Genomic DNA, 24,710 nt, shown 5'->3' with positions numbered 1-24,710 from the left:
ACTACTTGTTTTATGTGAAATGCCTTCATCTCCAAAAGATCAGAGGAACATTAAAGGACAAATGAAACAGTCGGTTGCAGATTATACGGGTTGATTTATCACTGATCTTCCATGAACAGCAAAATGGCTCTGAGATTTCTCCCAGCCTAATAGGCCTATGTGTACAGTGTACTGTATATCTTTTCATTTCAGCCTTGAAGAAAATATGATATATCCCCGGTGGGCGTCATAATTTCACTGAATGTATACTGCTTAAGGCTCCACAGTGCCCAGCCAGTCTGTTACAGCAGATGGATGAGAGCTCACTGGTTCATGAAATTGCTTTTGAATATTTGCAGAATGACCTTTTCCCACTCTATCCCACGGAAATGCATTAACTCATTCTACACGCCATGGAAAAATACGAACCACTCTCCTGCAAGGCCTGGTTGAAACATCACATCTTTTTCTATGAAACGTTTCCTGACGTGTTCCCCACCACCGAAAAACGTCATTTCCCTGAAGTTCCCTTCCAGAGAGAAAAGGGGAAGGAACAAAGGCATCTACTGGGTGATATTACCAAGGTCACACAGCTGGTAGGTGGTGGTACCAGGATTATAATTCAGGTCTGGCCATCTCCAAAGCTCTAGCTACTTCCACATCCCTAGAGCACATTGTTTATACCTGTTCTGTGGCCTTTATCCCCTTTTCCTTTTTATTTGAGCAATTGGAACACATTTTCCAATTCATCCCACTCCCCCCAACCCCTAGTGTCCATTGGGAGATTGGGATTGACATAAATACACTACTACATATAAAACAGATAACTAATGAGAACCTACTGTATAGCACAGGGAACTCTACTCAATGCTCTGTGGTGACCTAAATGGGAAGGAAATCCAAAAAAGAGGGGATATATGTATACGTATAGCTGATTCACTTTGCTGTATAACAAGAAACTAACACAACATTGTAAAGCAACTATACCCCAATAAAAATTAATTTTAAAAAAAAAGATAATTATATGAGGTTATGGAGGTGTTAACTAACCCAACTGTGGTCATCATTTCGCAATATATACTTGTATCAAATCATCACTTTGTATAACTTAAACTCATACAATGTCCTACATCATTTACATCTCAATAAACCTAGGAGGGGAAAAGAAAATTAGAGCATCTATGTATTTCCCTTAAGAAATTAATATTCATTGAAAATCTAATAATATGGATTTATGGTTGCATCTGAGGAGAAATTAAAAGAATGAATAATCTAAAAAAAAAAATTGGAACCCATTTTCCTTCTGTCACAGTGGGAACTTCAGGTATCGCTTTCTGTCCCCTCCTCTGCCAGCAGCTCCTCAAGCATATCTTGCATTTGGAAGATACTCAGTGTATCAGTCAGGGTTTAAACAGAGAAGCAGAAACCCTAGAAACTTGTACACATACATATTTGGTTCTGTGACAGGGTTAGTTACAGGAATTTCATGTGTTGCATTTGGTGTTGAAGCTTGAAGATCACGGGGTGGGCCGTAGGGAAGAGAAGATGGATAGAGGAGGGAAAGAACATGCTGGAACCACAGGTACAAACTGGGCCACAAGGATAGACTGAACCCATGTCAGTTCTTTTGCCTCTGACCTCGATGGTGTGGGTGGTCTGCAGAAGCCAGGCCCTTTATCCTGGAGCTAACCATACACACCTGGCCCAGGATTTGGAGAAGCTGAAGGATTCAGAGGCAGGTGGGGCAGTTGCAGGGCTGACTTCCTGCATCACACCAATGGGCTGGGTCAGCAGAGCAGTGACCATACGTGTGAGTAAAATGGCTACTGCTCCCCTCCCACTGCCCGGATCTCCCACAGTGATCCCCCCGTGCCCTGCCCTAACCAGAAGCCTATAGGAAAGGGGGCTCTGGGAAATGTAGTTCAGCCTAAGAAAGTCACTATGGTTCACTTCTGTCAGCTTGGCACCCACACGCATCTCTTTAATCCATACTTAGTCACCAAATAAAGACAACGACGAAGTCATGCTTCTGTGTCATGTGCTACAACTAACCTGCATTCAGCCAAAGAGGCACTAACCCTTTCCTCAGAACAGGATATAAAGTCCCTTTTTTGGTCTTGGGGTAATGTTCGCTCTTTTCTTAGCCAATTCACACTCTCCCTTTGAGATATTAAATACTGACATATAAGGCTAACTGCTATTAACACAGCTTATGCAGATGATCAGGGGATGATAAAGGGAAAAGTACTTGGCCTATTTGTACAAATATTTATATCAAAATAAGAAAGAAATATTCATGACTATTATAGTCTCATTTTCTACAACTGGTCACAGCTGGCATTTATAATTGCCTGCTTTCATTACTCATTCAATATTTCCTTTGCCTTCAGCAGACACCCTACGTGGTGGATCTAGGCCAGGAAATGGCAAACTTTTTTGTAAAGGGTCAGATAGTAAACATTCAGGCTTTGAGGGTCATAGAGTCTCTCTCTCAGCTACTCAACTCTGTGGTTACAATGCAAAACAGCCATAGACAACACATAAACAAATGGGTGTTACGAAAAAACTTTATTTACAAAAATAGGTGGAGAGACGAATTTGGCCTGTGGGCAACATTTTGCTGATTACTGCCTAGGTCATTAGCAGTCCTGCCTGAATTGGGTTGTTGTAATAGTTTTCCAGTTAACAGAGGGGAACTCTTGCAAATTGGGATGATTTAGTTGGCTCTGCAAGTGTCCTGATAGCTAGAAATGTACATCATATAGGGCTTGCACTGGCTGCATGTCACAGAAAACTTATCTAACAATGGCTTAAACACACAGGAATTTCCTAAAGAAGCCTATTCAGGGCTGGCTCACCTGCTTAAGGGAGAAACCAAGAGTCTAGGTTTCTTTTGGCTCTCTGCTTTGTCATTCTTAACCTGTGGGTTTTATCCTCATGGTTGCAAGATGGCTGCCTTTCCTCTAGGCATCACTTTCACATCCCAGGCAGGAAGAAGATAGAAAGGCACAGCCATATGCCAGGTGAGTTGGTTTTGTTATCCCTAAGGTCCCACACAGCAGACTACTGTTGACATATCACTGGCTAGTCAGATTCACCAGGTCACCTCTACCTGCAGTGGAGTTGGGGAGATGTTTTAAATTAGACATATTGACATGCTGAACAAAATCAGGGTTCTATTATTGGAATAGAATATTGAGAGAAGGAGAGAATCAGTGTTGGATAAGCTGCTAGCAATGTCTATGACAGCTAGGAAGAAAGAGTTGATGGGATGGCGGGGGTGGGGGGAGGGCATAAGGACAAGAGCTCAAGGCCACTGGTACCCCAGTTGTACTCATTATAAAGCTGAAATGTCATGTCAGGAGTTTTTAAACGGTGCTTGAACTATTTTCACCTCTTTCTAAATGGATCTTCCTTGACTCAGCAAATACCCCAAATGTTTCCTGCTACTCTAATTTGTACCCTCATTTGAATCTCCTTCTTTACAAATACCCAACTCAGGAGACCATAACATTTTCCTTCATTTATAAACAATTCTTTCTGGCTGTTTAGGAAAGAAAAGAAGGATAGTTAAAAAATACATAATTACTCAAAGACTACATTAATTCTACTTGGATGTCCCAGCAGGGAACTCCATCCTGGAGAATTAATGAATGCCTGACCTACAGAACTGTAATGAAAAAAATGTCACAGGAGACCAACGTTTTGATTTATTGATTAGAAGGGGGTTTTCCATGCTCTTTTGGTTTAATTACACGCTCTAGAAGAGGCGAAGCCGACAGAGAGACAGAAGAGGCAGAGACTTAAGGGAGCTGAGAGGTTGGAAACTGCTGTACTGCATTCCCCCTTTTGTAAAGCTGTAGCTATTGGAGCTTGTGGGCCGAGACTCTAAGATAAGGTGACTTGCGGGAGAAAGCCAAGAAATACATAAAAAGAATCCCTGCTGGTGCTTTGACAGGAAGATTGCTGGATGTAAGCGCCATGTTCCGTCCTGTTGAGTGAGCAGGCTGGGTGCCGGGGCAGGTGGGTGCAGAGCTCACCTTATGTGCACACCCATCCTGAGAATCCTGGGATCTTAGCCTGGCTCCCAGAAACCCTTGTCCTGAGCATGTGCTGGGCTTTCCAAGAGCAGTAGTAGAGAGGCCTTTTGGGACTAAGGCCCGATCTGGGGACAAAGGGATCAAGATTTCTCAATTCAGAGGCTTCTCAATCAAGAAACCTCAAAGATTTCTCAATCAAGGCTGCCCTATGCTCTTGGGGGAATGTCTGAATAATTTGGAAACCATCCTGAGGTAGGTGCTGTGCTCTTTTGTGTGTAAGGCTGAGGGTTGCCCTTCTGATGGATGCTAAGCCAGACCTCGGAAGCTTGTCACAGCTTCCTGTTGGGGGTGACAGTGCCCCCTGGGATCCGCCTGCTGCTTCTGTGACCTCCTCTCAGTCCCTCCAAAGTGCCAGCTCCTCCCACCCAACGCTGCCACACACGCCCCTCGCTCTTGCAGGTGCTCTTTTCCCCTCCCCACCCCTTTGATCCTAGGCTGTTGTTGATCTCCCTGTTCATCCATCAGAACTCTGATGTCATTTTCTCCAGGAGGACCCCAAAACTACACCAGGTCAAGGCCTACTGTTACCCACTCTCTAGCTTCTGATGGGTTTTTTTCCAATTGAAAAAATGTTATGTGTTAATATATATGAAACATAAAATTTACCATCTTAACCATTTTTTAAAAAAATATTTATTTATTTATTTCGCTGCACCAGGCCTTAGTTGCGGCATGTGGAATCTTTAGTTGCAGCATGCGAACACTTAGTTGCAGCATGTGGGATCTAGTTCCCTGATCAGGGATCGAACCCTGGCCTACATTGGGAGCGTGGAGCCTTAGCCACTGGACCACCAGGGAAATCCCATCTTAACCATTTTGAAGTGTACAGTTCAGTGGCATTAAGTACATTCACACTGTTGTGCAACCATCACCACCATCCATCTCCATAACTCTGTTCATCTTGCTAAATGAAACTCTGTATCTATTAAACACTAACTCCCCATTCCCCCTCAGCCCCTGGTAACCACCCTTCTACTTTCTGTCTCTATGAATTTGACTCCTCTAGGGCCCTCATGTAAGTGGAATCATGCAGTATTTGTCATTTTGTGACTGACATTTCACTTAATGTACTGTTTTCGAGGTTCTTCCATGTTGTAGCAGGTGTCAGAATTTCTTTCCTTTTTAAGGCTGAATAATATTCCCTTGTATATATACCATATTGTTTATCCATTTATCTGTTGATGGACACTTGGGTTGATTCCACCTTTTGACTCTTGTGAATAATGCTGCTATGAACTTGGGTGTACAAATATCTATTTAAGATCCTGCTTTCATTTCTTTTGGGTGTATACCCGGGTATGGAAATGCTGGGTCATATGGTAATTCTGTGTTTAATATTTTGAGGAACCCCCATACTGTTTTCCCATAGCAACTGTACCATTTTTACATTCTTACCAACAGTGGACAAAAGTTGCAATTATTCCACATCCTGGTCAACACTTGTTTCTTTCTGGTTTTTTTGATACTAGCCATCCGCATGGGTGTGAGGTGGTATCACATTGTAGTTTTGATTTGCATTTCCCTAATTATTAGAGATGTTGAGCTTTCTGATACGTTTTATTCCTAGAGTTTATTGCAATTTGTGATGAAACATTTATTTGTGAGATAACTTGCCTCATGTCCATCTTTCCCATTAGGCCCGGAGTCCTATAAGGGCAGGAGCCATGCCTGGCTTTGCTCACAATTTCATCTACAGAGCCTTGCTCACTGCTTGGCACACAGTAAGCGCTTTACCTAAATCTTTTCCTTAATCCTGTGAGGCAGTGTTTACAAATCCCATATAGATGAGGAGGCTCAGAGAAGTTAAGTGACTTCCCTGAGGTCACACAGCTAGTAGGGGATGAGCTGGAATTCATACCCACATCTCCCCAGTTACAAGCCTTGCTCTTTCTACTAACATTCCTGAGGGAGTACCACACAGCAAGCCTGTTTCAGAGATGGCAGATGGCCTTCATCTTAGCACCAAGGGCCTTGTCGCAGTTGAGCAGTACTGTGGATTTGCTGTTGGTGGCCTCTCTCCTAGTCTGGATGATGTTTCCTGCCTTCTCTTGTGCTGGTGTAGACCGGATCCTGACTCCAGCTGGTACATGAGGACACACATTAGCCCCTTGTGGAGAGTTTAGTTAAACGACTGCTTAACACTGTTGCCTCGGCATCCATGTTGTGGGCTGAGCCTCCTGCAGGGGCCGTGAGCTGACAAGAACCCCTCCCTCGAGAGCATGCCCCAGGTAACCGCCCACAGTCACAGGTGAGTGTCAGTTCCTGACATGACTCCCCCAAAGGCCTTGGTGATGAACAGTCCCTTGTTCCTCGCAGCTCCTTCCCCTTCTATGTCCCTTAGATCAGAACCCCGCGGAGCTTGCCAAAACCCTGCTCTCCTGCCTTAGCCTGGGAACCCCAGAAACACTCCACCCTGAACCCTAATAAAGGCACGTGCCCCCGGCCTTGCTGCTCACACCGTCTGCACCCTGCCTTGACTTCCCCTTGGGGTCCCTCCAGGTGTGCCGCAGACCACCCCCAGGACCTGGGAGGAGTAGACCTCTCTACCTCACCTTCCCTTGTGGCCCTTTGAACCGTGGCTTACCATCCAGCACCCCACCCAGGGCTCTACTAACGGATGTTAACAAAGTCCCAACACCCCTTTTCTCCAGCCAGTCTGGCCTTTAGGGGTGTTGAGCCAGACTCCTCACCTTGTCCTGACTGCATTCTTTCTTTACTTTCACCGTCTGGATTCAGGGCACACCCAGTGCCAGCAGGATGCCATCCCTCATGGCTTGTGAGTTTTCCCCCAGAGCCGGCCCGTTCCACCATCCTGCCTTCCGTGGAGACCTTCGGCTCACCTCCCATGTCCTCCATGGGACTCAGCAGCTGGGACTGTGTCCCTGACCCCAGACCATTGTGTCCACCTTCTGCCCACCTATTCTGGCTGCCGGTTCCATGGTGGCCCAGGGACCGTTGTTGCCAACAGGGCCCTTCCTGCCAGGGGGGAGCCTGGCATTCTGTGTCCAAGCAGATGGCACTGGAATGTGGTGAGCTCCCCTCAGGGCAGGGAGAGGAGAGGAGGGTTGGACACAGGGACTGGGTATTACTTGGAGCCACTTTGTCACTGAGATGTACCAGGTGCATCCTAAGAGCTCTGGGCAGAGTGATTGCACTGCAGCCAGATGGGCTCTGAAGCGACCGGCATGGGCCTGTGTCTCGTGGCTGCGGAAGGACCAGGATGGGGATGGAGAGACCCAGAGGGTGGATGAAAGAGAGCCAAGGAGAGCATCTGTTCTCATTCTTGCTGTCGCTCTTCTAGCCCCTTCCCTTTCACGCTGTTATTTCAACCCCCTTTGTGTAAAGTCATGCAGCTAGTATCGCCGAGTGTCCGCTATACTGCAGACCAGGTGCTCAGCTCTGGGGCGCTGTGGTCGTGCCTCGTTGGAATTCCAGTCCGCCTGGGGAGATGCACTAGAGGGGACACACCACCCATCAGACAAGTTGAACGTTCACCCCACAGCGTCCTGAAGGAGCAGGACATGAAGCGGTGGTGAAGGTCCACTGCAGGGCGGTTTGACTCTCGGGGAGCTCAGAGAAGGCTTCCTGGGGAGACCACACCTAAGGAGCAGTGTGAGGGATGAGCAAGAGTCAAGTGGGAGAAGAGGGAGGAAGGGCATCCCAGGCTGGGGAACAGTGTGCGAGGTCTTATTGTCGGAGGGAGAAGAGCAAATTTGAAGGACTCAAGAAAGGTCAGGGTGGTGGGAGTGGAGAGATGGGGGTGTGTGGTGAAAAGTGAGGTGCTCAGTTGACTTCCTAAGATAAACTCCAGGGCGGGCAGGGGTCGTAGGAGGCTGTTTCTTTTGTGGGCTGAGAGGATGCACAAACAGAGGAAATCGGAAGTGGTGGTGACCATCAGCATCCTACTTGTAGTTAATACTTTTATGGTGCTTACCTTGTGCCAGGCATGGCTCTAAGGGTTCTGTGAATTCTCCTTAGGAAAGAATGAGCAAAGGGCAAGGCAGCAGGGTGGATTCACGAATATCTGCACAGTTTTCTTTGGAGTCATCATAAAGGGAAGGCCAGCTTTAGATTCCTCCACACTAATTAACGGGGTCATTTTACAACTCAGTTTGGATGGTCAAAAGCTGGACTGAGGCTGAAATGATTTAATAGATGGGAAAGCCAAGACGGCTTGAATGCTTTGCCTTTTACCTACGATTTTTTTTTTATATGCTGGAAACCTAAAAACAATATTCATTATGAGCAGATTAAATTTTACTTGTTTGTTTTTAAAGAGTTATTAAGTCAGGTGGTGGATTTAGAACAGATGCCTTTGGAGATCAGACTCATGACTTGTTTTATTAGAGAGCAGAGAAATCGTGAAACATGCCATTTTCTGCTGCATTCTACCATGTTATTTTTCTTTTTCCTGGGTGAACGGCATGTCTTGTCTTTTCCTAATATTCTGGCAGACATCTGCTAATAGACTACATGAAAAATGTTAGTTTTGTTTCATGTCCAATTTTTGTCGAGTTTTTTGAAGGGCCTTATGGGAAAGAAGCATGGGTTGTTGTCTCTGTGCATGACCTTGATGAAAGATGAAAATCTCTTTCCTTCTAGGAGTCGATGTATGATTTAGGATTCTAGGAACAAGAAAGCATTCTGCACACAGAGAGGTATCTGGCTAACATCCCACCTGAGTTTCCCAGTCTGTGAAGTGGGAATGACAATATTGTCTACTGCCCAGGGCTACGGTGCGGATTAAATAAGGTGATTCAAGTGAGAACCTAGAGTGGTGGTGAGCGCTGTATGAACTTGAGCTGTTAATTACATGCATGTTGACATGGGGCACATTCATTGACACTTGCAGGTGCATGTTCATATCGACACATATGTGCACATGTGTGCACGCACACGCACACACATGCAGGTTTGCTGAAATTCCCAAACAGAAAAGTAGTTTTAGGTGGTTATTCATTTGCTTGTGTGGGGCTTGAATGGAGCAGGGGCGAGTTTGACTAGAAGTAATAACCCCACCATCCAGCCCATCCAACAGACGTCCAGCTATGCCCTCAGGTGGCTTCCTGCTGACTCCCAGGCATCTTTGATCTCCCGCCCAGGCTTGAGTGACCATGTTGGCCCCCTTGGGATCAGAGCAGCCACTCCAGACACTTGAACCATCACCATGACCTGCACTGGCAGTCAAGAGGCTGAATGTGGTGGCAAAAGGAGCAGAGGAGCTGTGCCCTCTCAGGCCCCCTCCTGCCCGGATGGACACCAAGGACAACTACCTGGTCTGCTTTGCCTTTGGTCTCTCTGGCCCCTCTGCCTGGGCACCCTCTCCACACCAGCCCTCAGGTCCAACATCACCCATATTCCAAGGCCTGCCTCAAAATGCCATCTCCCCCTTCTTACCTCTTCTGAACCTTTTTATTTAGACCTGTCTTGTAGATGTTGGCATTTCTCTTGTGTGTTGTCCCTGCCAGAGCTCCCCTAGGAGGCTGGTCTTCCCTGAAGCCCCACATCAAGCTGGGCCCAGGTAACATAATGACTAGAGCTGCTCCGGGTGTCTTGTCTCCACACAGTAGCTCCCCAAATTCCAGCTGGATCCCGTCCCTCCCTTGCTTTAACCCTTCACTGATCTCCAAGGCACTCAGGATAAGATCCGTAGTCTTTCTTAGGCTGCCTGGTTTGACCCTCCCTCCTTCTCCAGCCTCACTTCCCAGGCCCCAGACATGTTTCCCAGCACGTGGAGAAAGCCAAGATCTTCTCTGCCGCGGGGCCCTTGCACATGCTAGGCCATCTGCTTGGAGTTTCCCTCCCCTTCGCCTGGCCACCCCTACGCAGCCTTTAAGTCTGAGCTTAAGTGTCACTTACTCAGAGCAGAGAAAGCCAAGATCTTCTCTGCCGCGGGGCCCTTGCACATGCTAGGCCATCTGCTTGGAGTTTCCCTCCCCTTCGCCTGGCCACCCCTACGCAGCCTTTAAGTCTGAGCTTAAGTGTCACTTACTCAGAGCAGCCTTCCCTATTGTCCCCTTGTCCCACACGCCGTGCAACTCAGATGACATGTACTTATCATTCATGGCATTCATGACTGTATGTAAGTGCGTGTTTGTCTTTGTGATGGTTTAAGTCGGGCATCCGTACTAGAACTCCAGGAGGGCAGAGTGAGTCTGTCTTGTTCATCGCCGTATTTGCAGCACTGAATACGAGGTCTACGTAGAGCCGGTGCTCAAAAGTAATTATTTTTGTGACTAAATGAAAGAGAGACAGGCACAGATCTGAAATTGCCCTTTTTTTTGCACTTCCTGTTTTGGAATCCAAGCCTGCCCAGACTTTAGGTCTTTGTTGTGAAACCCAGCTTTGCAGTGTTGCTCTTCTAACCTGGAACCAGACGTTGCCCGGCCCCGGCTCACGGACCACAGTTCTTGCGTCTAGCGGGAGCTAGCCAGGGTCCATAGGCCAGGTCTGCAGCTCTCGGCCCTTGTCTACGTCAGGCTGCAAGAGCTGAGAAAAACTGTCTGCCCACCAGCAGCTCTTCACCAGTGACCCACAGAGCTGGTGTGTGACCCCATCAGCACCCTCAGGCTTAGGTCGGGGTAACCCCGAGGGGTGTATTCTGCACTATTTCCCAGAGTGGCCCTATGGGGTTAAGCTCTGTCCCCATAACGGTAGCTGGTTTATAATACACACTTTATTGGCTGACTTCCCTTCCCTGTCTCTCTTCCTCATTCTTCACACCCCAAATAAACTACTTGACCTCAAATCCTTGTCTCAGAATCTACCTCTAGGAGAACCCAAACTATGACAAGAAGTATTCCTAAACAATACGACACTATTCCATTATTTATTTGTTTTTAAATCTAAGTCTAAACATTTTTAAAAATTAATTAATTACTTTTATTTATTTATTTTTGTCTGCATCTGGTCTTCGTTGCTGTGCGAGGGCTTTCTCTAGTTGTGGCAAGCGGGGGCTACTCTTCGTTGCGGTGTGTGGGCTTCTCATTGCGGTGGTTTCTCTTGTTGTGGAGCACGGGCTCTAGGCGCGCGGGCTTCAGTAGTTGTGGCTCGCGGGCTCTAGAGCGCAGGTTCAGTAGTTGTGGCGCACGGGCTTAGTTGCCCTGCGGCATGTGGGATCTTCTCGGATCAGGGCTCGAACCCCTGTCCCCTGCATTGGCAGGCAGATTCTTAACCACTGCACCACCAGGGAAGTCCTATTCCATTATTATTACATAATACACACTCTGGCAAAATGCTCCAGCACAAGTCTGCTCCTCAAATCCTCCCACGAGTCCCACGGATTTGTCTTAGTTTCATTTTACTGATAAGGAAATGGGGATACATCAGAGAGGTAAAGAAATCTGCCTAATGCTGAACAGCTAATCAATTGCACCCCTGGTCTGTTGCCCAGGGCACTTTTCTTTCCATCACCAGGACTCATAGGCTGTGGGTCTGAACCAAGCAGATGACCATGTGGAGATGGAGCAGCTAACTGCGAGGCCCAGGCTGTGAAGGATGAGCTCAGACCCCAAGACTGTCAACACTTAGAGAAAAGTATCCAGATGACTGGGCATAGACATTCATTCACAAGTTCCCAGAGACTCATGCAGACCCACAAACTCCAGTGTGTGCACACTTAGGCTCACATATGCAGAAACAGGTATACCTGTTGGTGTCAACCTAGGTTTTCTAATTAAACACAAACAGGACAGTAAGGCACGTTCTGTCCAGCATCTCACACTCAAGCTTAGAGAAGCTAGGAGCTTCCTCAGGCCACTGGGCTCAGCCTCCTGCTTCTAAACTCTTCAGACACCTGAACTAGCACAGAATGAGCCTCTGTCAGCTCAGAAAGGGCACTTAACCAGCTACTGAGTGAGTTGTTAAGGACCCTGGAATGATAACAGGCTTCTCAAAATGAGAAGATGAGGAATTTTCTTTTTGACAGTTTGAGGTTTAAAAGTACACAGTAGAACTGATAGGCTCTTTCTGTCTCATAATGATGTTTGTCATGATACACAAACTTAAATGTTCAGAGGCTGGTCTCCTTGGTCTTGACTCCCAGTGTCAACCGGAATTGTAACGCCATGATGAGCCATTGCGCCGTGGCTGGTGACAGTCCCTGTGCGATGCTCACTGCCCAGCAAGGCTGTTGTTCTCGGCACGTATGACGTGGGCTAATAACCAGGGGGGCCGTGTTCTCCACGGAGCTGTCACACGGGCCACGGGACTAGAAAGCAGGAACCAACAGCTCAGGAGCCCTTGGGAGTTAGATGGGTCCCAGAGTTCTGCCATTTCCCCCTCGGCTAGAAACATACAGAGCTGTCTGAATGTTATGGTCCAAACAAGTTCAGCACTAGAATAATTTCGTCTACAGGTACTGTTCCTTTGATGGAGTCATCACAGAGAATTAAACTTTAAATTGTGCAATCTGCGAGAAGAATGAACATTGAGACCATTCTGCCCGGAACATCTTAATTTCTGGAATCATTACGGTCTGATGAGTTGAGTCCTCAAATGGACTTCGTGAAAGTTGGGTGGTGAATTGCTCTGCGTACGCATGGAGCAATATTAGGAAGATGGCAAGCTGAAAATGAGCATTCCAGGAGGGATAAAGCCATCTAAATACAATATTAGAAGATTTTATGATGTTGCGTTTCTAGATAGGTTGGACTTCTGAATCCTTAAGAAATTAAATTTTCTCTCCATCAAGAAATATCTTAGTCAGAGCTCTTCTGGTTGCAAGTGAGAGAAATCAATGTAAACTTATTAAAATGCAGGGCGATGTTTTATAAGTGAGGCAGGATGGCCAGCTAGAGAAATTAGGTGTTTTCTCCTTCGTTCTCTCAAAGGGCTAGCAAAAAACTTCACTGTTTTGGAGGGCTGATGTATCCTTTGCTCTAAGAGAGAAGAGGATTTTTTAAGTCAGTTTTATCGAGATAATTTACACACAGTAAGATTTATCAGTCTAAAAAGTACAATTTGATGAGCTTTGAGGAAGATATACTGCAGTAATATAACCACTGTCACAATCACGATAGAGAATATTTCCACACCCCTTCCCCCTCAACAAAAGTTCCCATAGGCCCCTTTGTGACCAGTCCCCTCCCCTCACCTGGGTCCCAAGAAGCTCTGCTTTCTGTCACAGTTTTGCTCTGGGTAGAAGTTCCTATACATGGATTCTACAGCATCACGATTTTGAGATCCATCCCCATTTCTTGCTTATATTCTTGCTTCCTTCTTATTGCTGAGTAGTATTCTATTGTATAGCTAGACAACAGTTTATCTATTCACCAGTTGGTAGATATTTGGGTTGTATCTAGCTCTGAATACAGTACATGCCTTTGTGTGGACTTATGTTTTCATATTTTGTGGGTAAATAACTAGGAGTGAGATTTCTGGGTCATAGAGTAAGTGCATGTTTAATTTTATGAGAAACTACCAAACTTTCCCAAAGTGGGTGTACTATTATGCATTCCAACCAACAATGTATGAGAGTTTTGGTTGTCCTGCATCCTCCTTATTAACACTTGGTACTATCAGTCTTTAATTTTAGCCATTCTAGTGCACATGCAGGGGTATGTTAATGTGGTTTTTAAAAAATTTTTATTAGAGTATAGTTGATTTACAATGTTGTGTTAGTTTCAGGTGTACAGCAAAGTGAATCAGTTATACATATGCATATATCCACTCTTTTTTTTTTGAGATTGTTTTCCCATGTAGGCCATTACAGAGTATTGAGTAGAATTCCCTGTGCTATACAGCAGGTTCTTATTTGTTATCTATTTTATATATACTAGTGTGTATATGTCAGTCCCAATCTCCCAATTTTTCTCTCCCCCCACCATCGCCATCCCTTGGTAACCATAAGTTTGTTTTCTACATCCGTGACTCTACTTCTGTTTTGTAAATAAGTTAATTTGTACCCTTTTTTTTTAAAGATTCCACATATAAACAGTATCATATGATATTTGACCTTCTGTGTCTGACTTACTTCACACACTGTGACCTAAATGTCCATCAACAGAGGAATGGATAAAGAAGATGTGGTACATATATACAATGGAATATTACTCAGCCATAAAAAGGAATAAAATAGTGCCATTTGCAGCAACATGGATGGACCTAGAGATTGTCATGCTGAGTGAAGTAAGTTAATATGGTTTTAATTTACATTTTCCTAATGACTAAAGATGTTGAACATCTTTTCTTGTACTTAGCTTCCACTTATGTATCCTCTTTGGTGGGTTAACTATTCCAATTATTTGCCCATTTAAATACATGAGGTTGTGTTCTTTGCACTTAGATGGAAGTGTTCTTTATATATTTATCAAATCTACATTTTGGAAATATTTACTCCTAGTCTGCACTTGCTTTTTCATTTTCTTAACAGTGTGTTTTACCTGGAGTGTTTATATTGTTTACATTATTTCTGAAAATCAAAAAAATTTTAACGTAATTTCAGACTTACATAAAAGTTCCAAGAATAGTACAAAGAATCCTAAGATACATGTCATCCAGATTTCCCAAATGTTAAAATTTTATTATGTTTGTTTACTTTTGCTTTATCTGTCTCTGTCTCTCTCAGTGTCCCTGTTTTTCTCTGTCTTTCCTGTCTTCTGATCTTGTATTTCTCTGTGTATTCACGTAATTTCTCTCCTTGTAGGTCAGTTTCCTCTGACTCTGTGGACATAGCAAAAAACTCTGTTTAAGTACCAGCTAACTCTAACTAGCAGCTCTGAGTTCCAACTACAAATGCCTGTGAGAGAATCTAATTGGTCAGCTTGGGCTGGGTATTGCCCCTGATCCAATCAACAGTGATCCTGTGGTGGGGTCCTTTGAGAATGAATCATGGGTGTATTTTCTAAGAATTGGATGAAAGAGAAGGGGGGGAAACAATAAGCATCTGTTCTACAAAACATGAAAACATTTGAAAAAATTACAAGAGTATATAACTTCGCAAATGAATGTCCTTTTCACTAGCTCCCTTGGGATACCAGGTGCTTTTTTCCAAAACCCGTGTCCTTTTTGCATTGCTCACCCTGGTGCTTACCTTTGAGGAGCAGTTACTTTACACTAGAAGAAAATCATCTATTCTTGGTAGTCACATTTCCGTCTTGATGAAAATATGGTATTTTTTTCCACTTTTATTTATTTATTTATTTATTTTTTAAAATTTAAAATTTTTTTATTTTTATTTTTTTAAACTTTTTATTTTATATTGGGGTATAGCTGATTAACAATGTTGTGATAGTTTCAGGTGCACAGCAAAGCGACTCAGCCATACATATACATGTATCCATTCTCCCCCAAACTCCCCTCCCATCCAGGTTGCCACATAACTTTGAGCAGAGTTCCCTGAGCTATACAGTAGGTCCTTGTTGGTTATCCTTTTTAAATATAGCAGTGTGTACATGTTGGATAGTGACGTAAGCACAGCTGGATACCCGAGGATGAAGGTGACTGTTGTACAGCTGGCTCAAGGCCTGAAACTTCTCTCTCTCTCCATCTCTTGGCCACTGCAGCCCAAGGGTCCCATTCTGTCATTCCTTCAGGGACCACTGAATCCAGAGGCTCAAAGATGCTGTCAGCTTTCTCTCTCTTGCTCCTTTGCTCTCTTACGTCCTCTCTTCCTACTCACTCTATCCCCTGCAGTCAGGCTTTCCTCACATTGCTGTCATAGCCACTGAGAGCCCCCAAACTCACAATCTGTGCTAGGCAGAATAATGGCCTTTGAAAGATGCCATGGCCTAACCCCTGGAACCTGTGACTGTGTTACCTTACATAGCAAAAGTGAAGCAATATACAAGCCTCTGTGTCCCTGTCTTTTGTAGCACCGTGTCCCTGTCTTTTGTAGCAGGAGGCTTTGGCTTTAGTCCTTTAGGCCTCCCCTGAGTCTCAGAATGCTGGCTCAAGAGTTAATGATTAGGAAACATGAAGCTATAGAAACAAAGAATAGCTGTTGGGCCAGGAATTCGTAACAGTTTAGACTATAAATCCACTACAGAGCGGAATCACCGAACTGCCGCTTCCCTGAAAGATACAGATACAGGCCTGACACACAATCCTAAGCTGTTGTTACAGGAAGCAGACCTCCACCTCTCGAAAACTGCTGATTGCAGGCACGGAGACCCCAAACCAGTTGAAACCAGAAGGCTGATGATGCTCAAAACTTCACCTTGATGCCAACCAGTTTGAGAACTGAGCACAAGCTGATCAAGCACCTTGCTACCCCCTCCCTGACACTGCCTTTAAAACCCCTTCCCTATTTCTGCTTTGCAAGTAGGTTCATCTGTACCATTTTTCTAGATTCCACATACATGCGTTAACGTATGATATTTGTTTTTCTCTTTCTGACTTACTTCACTCTGTATGACAGTCTCTAGTTCCATCCACGTCTCCGCAAATGGCACAGTTTCATTCCCAAGCAACTATACTCCAATAAAAATTAAAAAAACAAAAACCAAAAAAACCCTTCTCTGAAAGCCATCAGGGAGTTTGGGTCTTTTGAGCATGAACTGCCGGTTCTCTTTGCTTGACACCCTGCAGTAAACTCTGTATTTTCCATCATCACAACCTGGTGTCAATAGATTGGCTCTACTGTGTGCAGGTGAGTGGACCCAAGTTTGGTCCAGTAACAAGGGGAACTCTGCACATGTGATTAAGTTAAGGATCCTGAGATGGGGAGATTATCCTGAATTATTCAGGTGGGTCCAATGAGATCATAGAGGTTCTTTGAAGAGGGAGGCAAGAAGATCAAAGGCAGGAGAAGAGGATGGGATGACAACGCAGAGGTTGGAGTGATGAGCTTTGAGGATGGAGGAAGAGCCACAAGCCAAGGAATGCAGGTAGCATCTAGAAGCTGGAAAAGGCGGGGAAGCAGCTTCTTCCCTGGAGCCTCCAGAAGGAACTGGTTCTGCTGACATCTTGATTTTAGCTAAGTGAAACTGATTTGGACTTCTGACCTGCAGCTGTAAGAGAAGAAATTCATATTGTTTAAAGCCACCACATCTGTTGGAAGTTGTTACAGCAGCCAGAGGAAACTAATACACAATCCAAAAGGAAGAGAGACCCTTTTGTTTAAAATTGATATACTAAAGCTTACAGAGGGTCTCTGATTTGCCTTGCCCCTGTGCCCACTTCTGGACCAAACACGATGAACCGGGAGGATGAGATAGCCAGGCCAGAATGGCCAGGTTTGGATCCCATTCTCACGTTGAAGTCAGGAGACAGAAGAGGCACGTACAGTGGGATGAGGCGAGGCCACGCCGCCACAGAGAGAGGGTGGCTGGACCGAAGGACAGGCGCTCTATGGCCCACACTGTCCCCTCCCCCCGCCATGCCCAACCAGCCTTTGCTTCAAACGACTGTTGGAAATCACCTCTAGTCTTCAAGGACAAAGCCTTGACTGCAATGAGAACATTCAGAAGACTATGCTTTAGGCTCACAAAGCTTTTTCTAAGGAAGAATATTTTGTGGTCTCTCAACGGCCTATTTGAAAGGAGCAAACTTCATTTGAATACATAAGATCTGGTATTTTTGTTGTAAATGGTGTCTTTTTGTGGTCAAAAGAAAGATCTGCATTTATGTTCAGTCTGCCAACCAGCTTGCTGACCTCTGAGTTTCAGTTTTCTCATCTGTAAAATGGAGATAATGCCTTTCTAAGGGTTGTTGAAAGGATTAAAAGAAGGTGATTTATGTAAAACCTAGCACTATTTAAATGAAGTACGCAAAGCTTAGCACAGTTGTTTAATAAAGGATTGCCGTATTTTTCTTGTTCTGTATATACAGTAATATGCAATTGGCTTATGAAAGACCAAATCATGAGTGGGGTTGAGATGTTAAGCTCTGTGGATTACCATGAGCCGACTGTTAGCATTTATTTGCACCGTTTATGTATATATGGAGTGAGTTTCTTAAAAGCTAAAAATCTTAACATTTCTTTTTTCTTTTTTTTTCTTTTCTGGTGCCTGCTCCATTCTCTCCTGAATTTGAATATTTAGTGTTTAGCCTATTACACAGAATATGAGTGTTAGCTCAATGGAAATTTCTGTGAAAAGCCAGAAGTGAAGAAGAAAAGCCTCCACTTGCCCGGCAGTGGCCTACAAGGTCTGGCGCGGGGAGGGAGCCAAAGCGAACAGCGCGACGGCTCCCCACGGGAATCTGCTCCTCCAGGGCTGTCCCTGCCTGGGCATACTCTATAACATGCCAGGCTTTCCCGTTCCTGCTTGCCCCGGGCCCAGCCCTACTCTCTTCCTAGGCTCTCCTTTCACATCAGCTCTGACACCTCTGGGTACCCACTTCTGGGTTCCCAACTTCTCACATAAATGGGTGACCAGCCTTATTTTAACCTCTTAAAATAAGAGGTTAAATTCAGAATTCTCTAGCATGAACTGTCAGGCATTCCTGGTGTTCTCTGAATTTGACTCCTGTGGTTCTTTTGTTGGAGGGCTGGAAAGTGATGCTGATACCAGACCACTGAGGCCATACAACTGGGCGGGCAAGGCTGTGTCCTGAAGTGAACTATAGCCTGGGAGCCAAAAGATGGAAAAATAACCAAGGTGTGGAACTTCCCTGGTGATCCAGTGGTTAAGACTCTGCCCTTCCGATGCAGGGGGCGTGGGTTTGGTCCTTGGTCGGGGAACTAAGATCCCACATGCCGTGCAGCACAGCCAAAAACAAAAAAACAAAAGAAAACAAAAAAACCCCAAATTACTATGATGTATGAATGGGCCAGAGAGGAACTTGAAGATTTTACAGGAAAGGAAATTTGGGGCAAGAGAGAGGGGAAAGGACTTAGCTGAGGGCCAAGGATTGAGAAGAGCAGCTTCCTTTTGCTCAGGATTCTGGCCATATGGCTTCTGTAGTGGATGCTGTTGGTGTTTTGCTCCGATCTCCTTTACGGGGCTGGGGAGTCCACGATCCAGCTGCTGTGAGGGTGGGCTGCTAATGGCTCAGAGCTGCCCCATCTCTGGAGCACTGCTTTTGGTCAGTGGGAGCTACTTTACCTGGCAGGTTGTGTGTCCCCACACCCCCTCCCCCTGTGTAACCCACAGCCGATTACCGGCTTCTACAGAAGTACTAAAGACCATCACTTTGCCTCAAGTGAAACCAGCCCTGGTGTAATTCACACTCGAGAGTGCCCTGTGGGATTGGCTAAGACCACATCCTTGCTTAGTTCCTTATCCTGATTCCCTCATCTCCTTCTGAGAGCACTTCCTCAATACATCACATGGACCAGAATCCCTGCCCCAGGCACTAGGGACTGTGACCTGAGACACCTTTCAGACTTGTCCACCATGTTTCTTTCTAAATAGCCTTCCCATGGGCTGTTCCTTCTGCCTGAGATGCTCTTCCTCACCCCGTTCATCTAGTTAACTCCCATTCATCCTTCAGATCTCAGCAAGCATCACCTCCCTGGGGAAGACTTTGTTGACTTCCCTGACAAGGTCAAGTTCCCTGATACAGACCTCCCTCCGTGCATGGTGCCCCTCTCCAGTGAATCAATTGGTGGGGTTGCAAGTCAGCATTTATTTGCGTGGTTATTAGATGAACATAGGACTTTCCCATTAGAGTGTAGCTTTCATAAGGATCAGAATCATTTCTGCTTTTGCTCACCACCACATTCCCAGTGCCTAGGCCAGTACCTGACATGTGGGAGGTACGAAAAAATATTTGTTGAAGGAATGATTAAAACAAAGGGATTAAAAACAAAAGAAGACTTGAGAGAAAGCAAAGAAGGAGAGAGATTGGAGTTGCCAGCACTGGCAAGATGCTGCTGAAAGGCAAGTGTGGTGAGGACTGGAAAGGTACCCTTTGGATTTGCCAATGTGGAGGTCATGGGTGATCTTGATGAGAGCAAGGTCATGGAGTGATGGAGGCTCGTGCTGAACCAGTGTGGGCTGAGAGCTGTGTGGTGGAGAATTGGAGAAAGGGTGTAGATGACTCTTCCTAGAATGGCAGGTAGCCAAGAAAAAGCCACCCAGGATGAGGCTTACTCTTCTCCTTTGGAGACCGGTTTCACTCCGGGCATGGATCTCCTCCATACCTATCTGCCATTTCCCCTCCAATGCATCCTGGGTAAGCCAATGAAACGGCTGAATTCCCAGGGAGACAGGAGTGCCAGCCTTTTGTGGCCTCCCCAGTATGGTGTGTGCCTGGAACCTCCACACTGCCCTGCTGTGTCCCCATTCCTAGCATGTGATAACCCACTGCTGATGCTCAGAAGCAGCAGCCTCCCCCTCAAGCACAGGTGGCACTGGTCGAGTGTGAGCAGGCAAGAGCTCTGAGGCCAGTCAAGTACTCAGTGCTTCTCATCCAGGTGGCTGATGTCCAGTCCCACACCCAGCAAGAGTGCCGGTGCCCCTGGGAGGGTGGGACCACAGTCTAGCTAGTCACCAGGGCTTCTTTCAAGGTCTAGAATAAGAGGAAGCTAAGTAAGCGTTGATGTACACTGGTCATTTTCATAGAAGAATTGACTTTGGCATTTAATTCAGATGAAGAGACCAAGACTTTAAAAAGTTAAAAGAGTCAACCAAAGTCATGTGACCACTAAGTGAGGGAGCTAGGATTTGAATTCAGGGTGTCTAACTTTAGATCCTGGAACATTTCCATTATAAGGTGCCATGGTGGTAGAGTCCTAGGGACCAAGGAGACAGGACTAGAGTCCTCCTGTTTTTCTGCATGGGTGGGATTTGTGCAGGACCCTCCCTCCACCTTGGTTTTATGTGGCCTTGCTGAGTCTAGTGGATTACACTAATGGCAGCCTCAGTTGGCCAAACAGAGAGCTTGCCAGTTCCTCCATTTCTTAGCAACCACACAGAGTCAAGCCATGTCTAGTGGCCTGGGGAACTGGACATGGTGGTCCATTGGTACATTCTTCCCTGATTCCAAACCAAGGCCATTGAGCACCATTCACTCATCATCTTACCACGTCCTTTTTTTTTTTTAATTGAGCACATAATTTTTATCTTTTAATTTAAAATTTTTTAAATTTTATATTACATTATAGCTGATTTACAATGTTGTGTTTGTTTCAGGTGTATAGCAAAGTGATTCAGTTACACATATACATTCTTTTTCAGATTCTTTTCCCATTTAGGTTATTACAGAACATAAGTCGTTGATTATCTATTTTATATATAGTAGCGGGTATATGTTAATCCCAAACTCCTAATTTAACCCTCCCCCACACATTTCCCCTTTGGTAACCATAAGTTTGTTTTCTAAGACTGTGAGTGTGTCTGTTTTGTAAATAAGTTCATTTGTATTAGTTTCTTAGATGCCACATATAAGCAATATCATATGATTATTTGTCTTTCTCTGTCTGACTTACTTCACTTAGTATGATCATCTCTAGGTCCATCCATGTTGCTGCAAATGGCATTATTTCATTATTTTTTTATTGGCTGATTAGTATTCCACTGTATATATATGTACAACATCTTCTTTTTTCTTTTTTTAACATCCTTATTGGAGTATAATTGCTTTACAATGTTGTGTTAGTTTTTGCTGTATAACAAAGTGAATCAGCTATATGTATACATATAACCCCATATCCCCTCCCTCTTGCACTTCCCTCCACCCTCCCTAGCCCACCACTCTAGGTGGTCACAAAGCACCGAGCTGATCTCCCTGTGCTATTTAGCTGCTTCCCACTAGCTATCTATTTTACAGTTGGTCATGTATATATGTCAGTGCTACTCTCTCACTTTGTCCCAGCTTACCCTTCCCCTTCCTTGTGTCCTCAAGTCCATTCTCTATGTCTGCGTCTTTATTCCTGTACTGCCCCTAGGTTCATCAGAACCTTTTTTTTTTTTTAGATTCCATATATATGTGTTAGCATACAGTATTTGTCTTTCACTTTCTGACTTACTTCACTCTGTATGACAGACTCTAGGTCCATCCACCTCACTACAAATAACTCAATTTTGTTTCTTTTTATTGCCGAGTAATATTCCATTGTATATATGTGCCACATCTTCTTTATCCATTCATCTGTCGATGGACACTTAGGTTGCTTCCATGTCCTGCCTTTTGTAAATAGTGCAGCAATGAACATTGTGGTACATGTCTCTTTTTGAATTATGGTATTCTCAGGGTATATGCCCAGTAGTGGGATTGCTGGGTCATATGGTAGTTCTGTTTTTAGTTTTTTAAGGAACCCCCATACTGTTCTTCATAGTGGCTGTATCAATTTACATTCCCACCAACAGTGCAGGAGGGTTCCCTTTTCTCCACACCCTCTCCAGCATTTATTGTTTGTAGAGTTTTTGATGATGGCCATTCTGACCGGTGTGAGGGGATACCTCATTGTAGTTTTGATTTTCATTCCTCTAATGATTAGTGATGTTGAACATTCTTTCATGTGTTTGTTGGCAATCTGTATATCTTCTTTGGAGAAATGTCTGTTTAGGTCTTCTGCCCATTTTTGGATTGGGTTGTTTGTTTTTTTGCTATTGAGCTGCATGAGTTGCTTGTATGTTTTGGAGATTAATCCTTTGTCAGTTGCTTCATTTGCAAATATTTTCTCCCATTCTGAGGGTTGTCTTTTCATCTTGTTTATGGTTTCCTTTGCTGTGCAAAAGCTTTTAAGTTTCATTAGGTCCCATTTGTTTATTTTTGTTTTTATTTCCCTTACTCTAGGAAGTGGGTCAAAAAGGATCTTGCTGTGATGTATGTCATAGAGTGTTCTGCCTATGTTTTCCTCGAAGAGTTTTATAGTGTTTGGCCTTACATTTAGGTCTTTAACCCATTTTGAGTTTATTTTTGTGTATGGTGTTAGGAAGTGTTCTAATTTCATTCTTTTACATGTAGCTGTCCAGTTTTCCCAGCACCACTTATTGAAGAGGTTGCCTTTTCTCCATTGTATATTCTTGCCTCCTTTATCAAAGATAAGGTAACCATATGTGCGTGGGTTTATCTCTGGGCTTTCTATCCTGTTCATTGATCTATATTTCTGTTTTTGTGCCAGTATCATACTGTCTTGATTACTGTAGCTTTGTAGTATAGTCTGAAGTCAGGGAGCCTGATTCCTTCAGCTCTGTTTTTCTTTCTCAAGATTGCTTTGGCTCTTCGGGGTCTTTTGTGTTTCCATAAAAATTGTGAAATTTTTTGTTCTAGTTCTGTGAAAAATGCCATTGGTAATTTGATAGGGATTGCATTGAATCTGTAGATTGCTTTGCGTAGGATAGTCATTTTCACAATGTTGATTCTTCCAGTCCAAGTACATGGTATATCTCTCCATCTGTTTCTATCATCTTTAATTTCTTTCATCAGTGTCATAGTTTTCTGCATACAGGTCTTTTGTTTCCCTAGGTAGGTTTATTCCTAGGTATTTTATTCTTTTTGTTGCAATGGTAAATGGGAGTGTTTCCATAATTTCTCTTTCAGATTTTTCATCTTTAGTGTATAGGAATGCAAGAGATATCTGTGCCTTAATTTTGTATTCTGCTACTCTACCAAATTCATTGATTACCTCTAGTAGTTTTCTGGTGGCATCTTTAGGATTCTCTATGTATAGTATCATGTCATCTGCAAACAGTGACAGTTTTACTTCTTCTTTTCCGATTTGGATTCCTTTTATTTCTTTTTCTTCTCTGATTGCTGTGGCTAAAACTTCCAAAACTATGTTGAATAATAGTGGTGAGAGTGGGCAACCTTCTCTTGTTCCTGATCTTAGTGGAAATGGTTTCATTTGTTCACCATTGAGAATAATGCTGGCTGTGAGTTTGTCATATATGGCCTTTACTATGTTGAGGTAAGTTCCCTCTATGCCTACCTTCTGGAGAATTTTTATCATAAATGGGTGTTGAATTTTGTCAAAAGCTTTTTCTGCAGCTATTGGGATGATCATATGGTTTTTATCCTTCAATTTGTTAATATTGTGTATCACGTTGATTGATTTGTGTATATTGAAGAATCCCTGCCTTCCTAGGATAAACCCCACTTGATCATGGTGTATGATCCTTTTAATGTGCTGCTGGATTCTGTTTACTAGTATTTTGTTGAGAATTTTTGCACCTATGTTCATCAGTGATATTGGTCTGTAGTTTTCTTTTGTTCTGTGACATCTTTGTCTGGTTTTGGTGCCAGGGTGATGGTGGCTTCATAGAATGAGTTTGGGAGTATTCCTCCCTCTGCTATATTTTGGAATAGTTTTAGAAGGATAGGTGTTACCTCTTCTCTAAATATTTGATAGATTTCACCTGTGAAGCCATCTGGTCCTGGGCTTTTGTTTTTTGGAGTTTTTTTAATCACAGTTTCAATTTCAGTGCTTGTGATTGGTCTATTTATATTTTCTATTTCTTCCTGGTTCAGTCTCGGAAGGTTGTGCTTTTCTAAGAAATTGTCCATTTCTTCCAGGTTGTCCATTTTATTGACATATAGTTGCTTGTAGTATTCCCTCATGATCCTTTGTATTTCTGCAGTGTCAGTTGTTACTTTTCCTTTTTCATTTCTAATTCTGTTGATTTTAGTCTTCTGCCTTTTTTTCTTGATGAGTCTGGTTAACAGTTTATCAATTTTTTTCATCTTCTCAAAGAACCAGCTTTTAGTTTTATTGACCTTTGCTATCGTTTCTGTCATTTCTCTTTCATTTATTTCTGAACTGATTTTCATGATTTCTTTCTTTCTGCTAACTTTGGTTTTTTT

At 44.1% G+C, this 24,710-nt stretch overlaps 1 protein-coding gene across 8 annotated transcripts in view; it reads left to right on the top strand.

The window, feature by feature from the left end:
* Nucleotides 1-24,710, top strand: part of MTHFS (methenyltetrahydrofolate synthetase) — a 305,315-nt gene that overhangs the window by 84,576 nt on the left and 196,029 nt on the right. The window lies entirely within an intron of this gene.

Source organism: Eubalaena glacialis, chromosome 2, assembly GCF_028564815.1.
Source record: "Eubalaena glacialis isolate mEubGla1 chromosome 2, mEubGla1.1.hap2.+ XY, whole genome shotgun sequence".
In the NCBI taxonomy this organism is placed as follows: Eukaryota; Metazoa; Chordata; class Mammalia; order Artiodactyla; family Balaenidae; genus Eubalaena; species Eubalaena glacialis.
The sequence above is the reverse complement of the archived record's forward strand: the minus strand, read 5'-3'. Positions and strand labels throughout refer to the sequence as shown.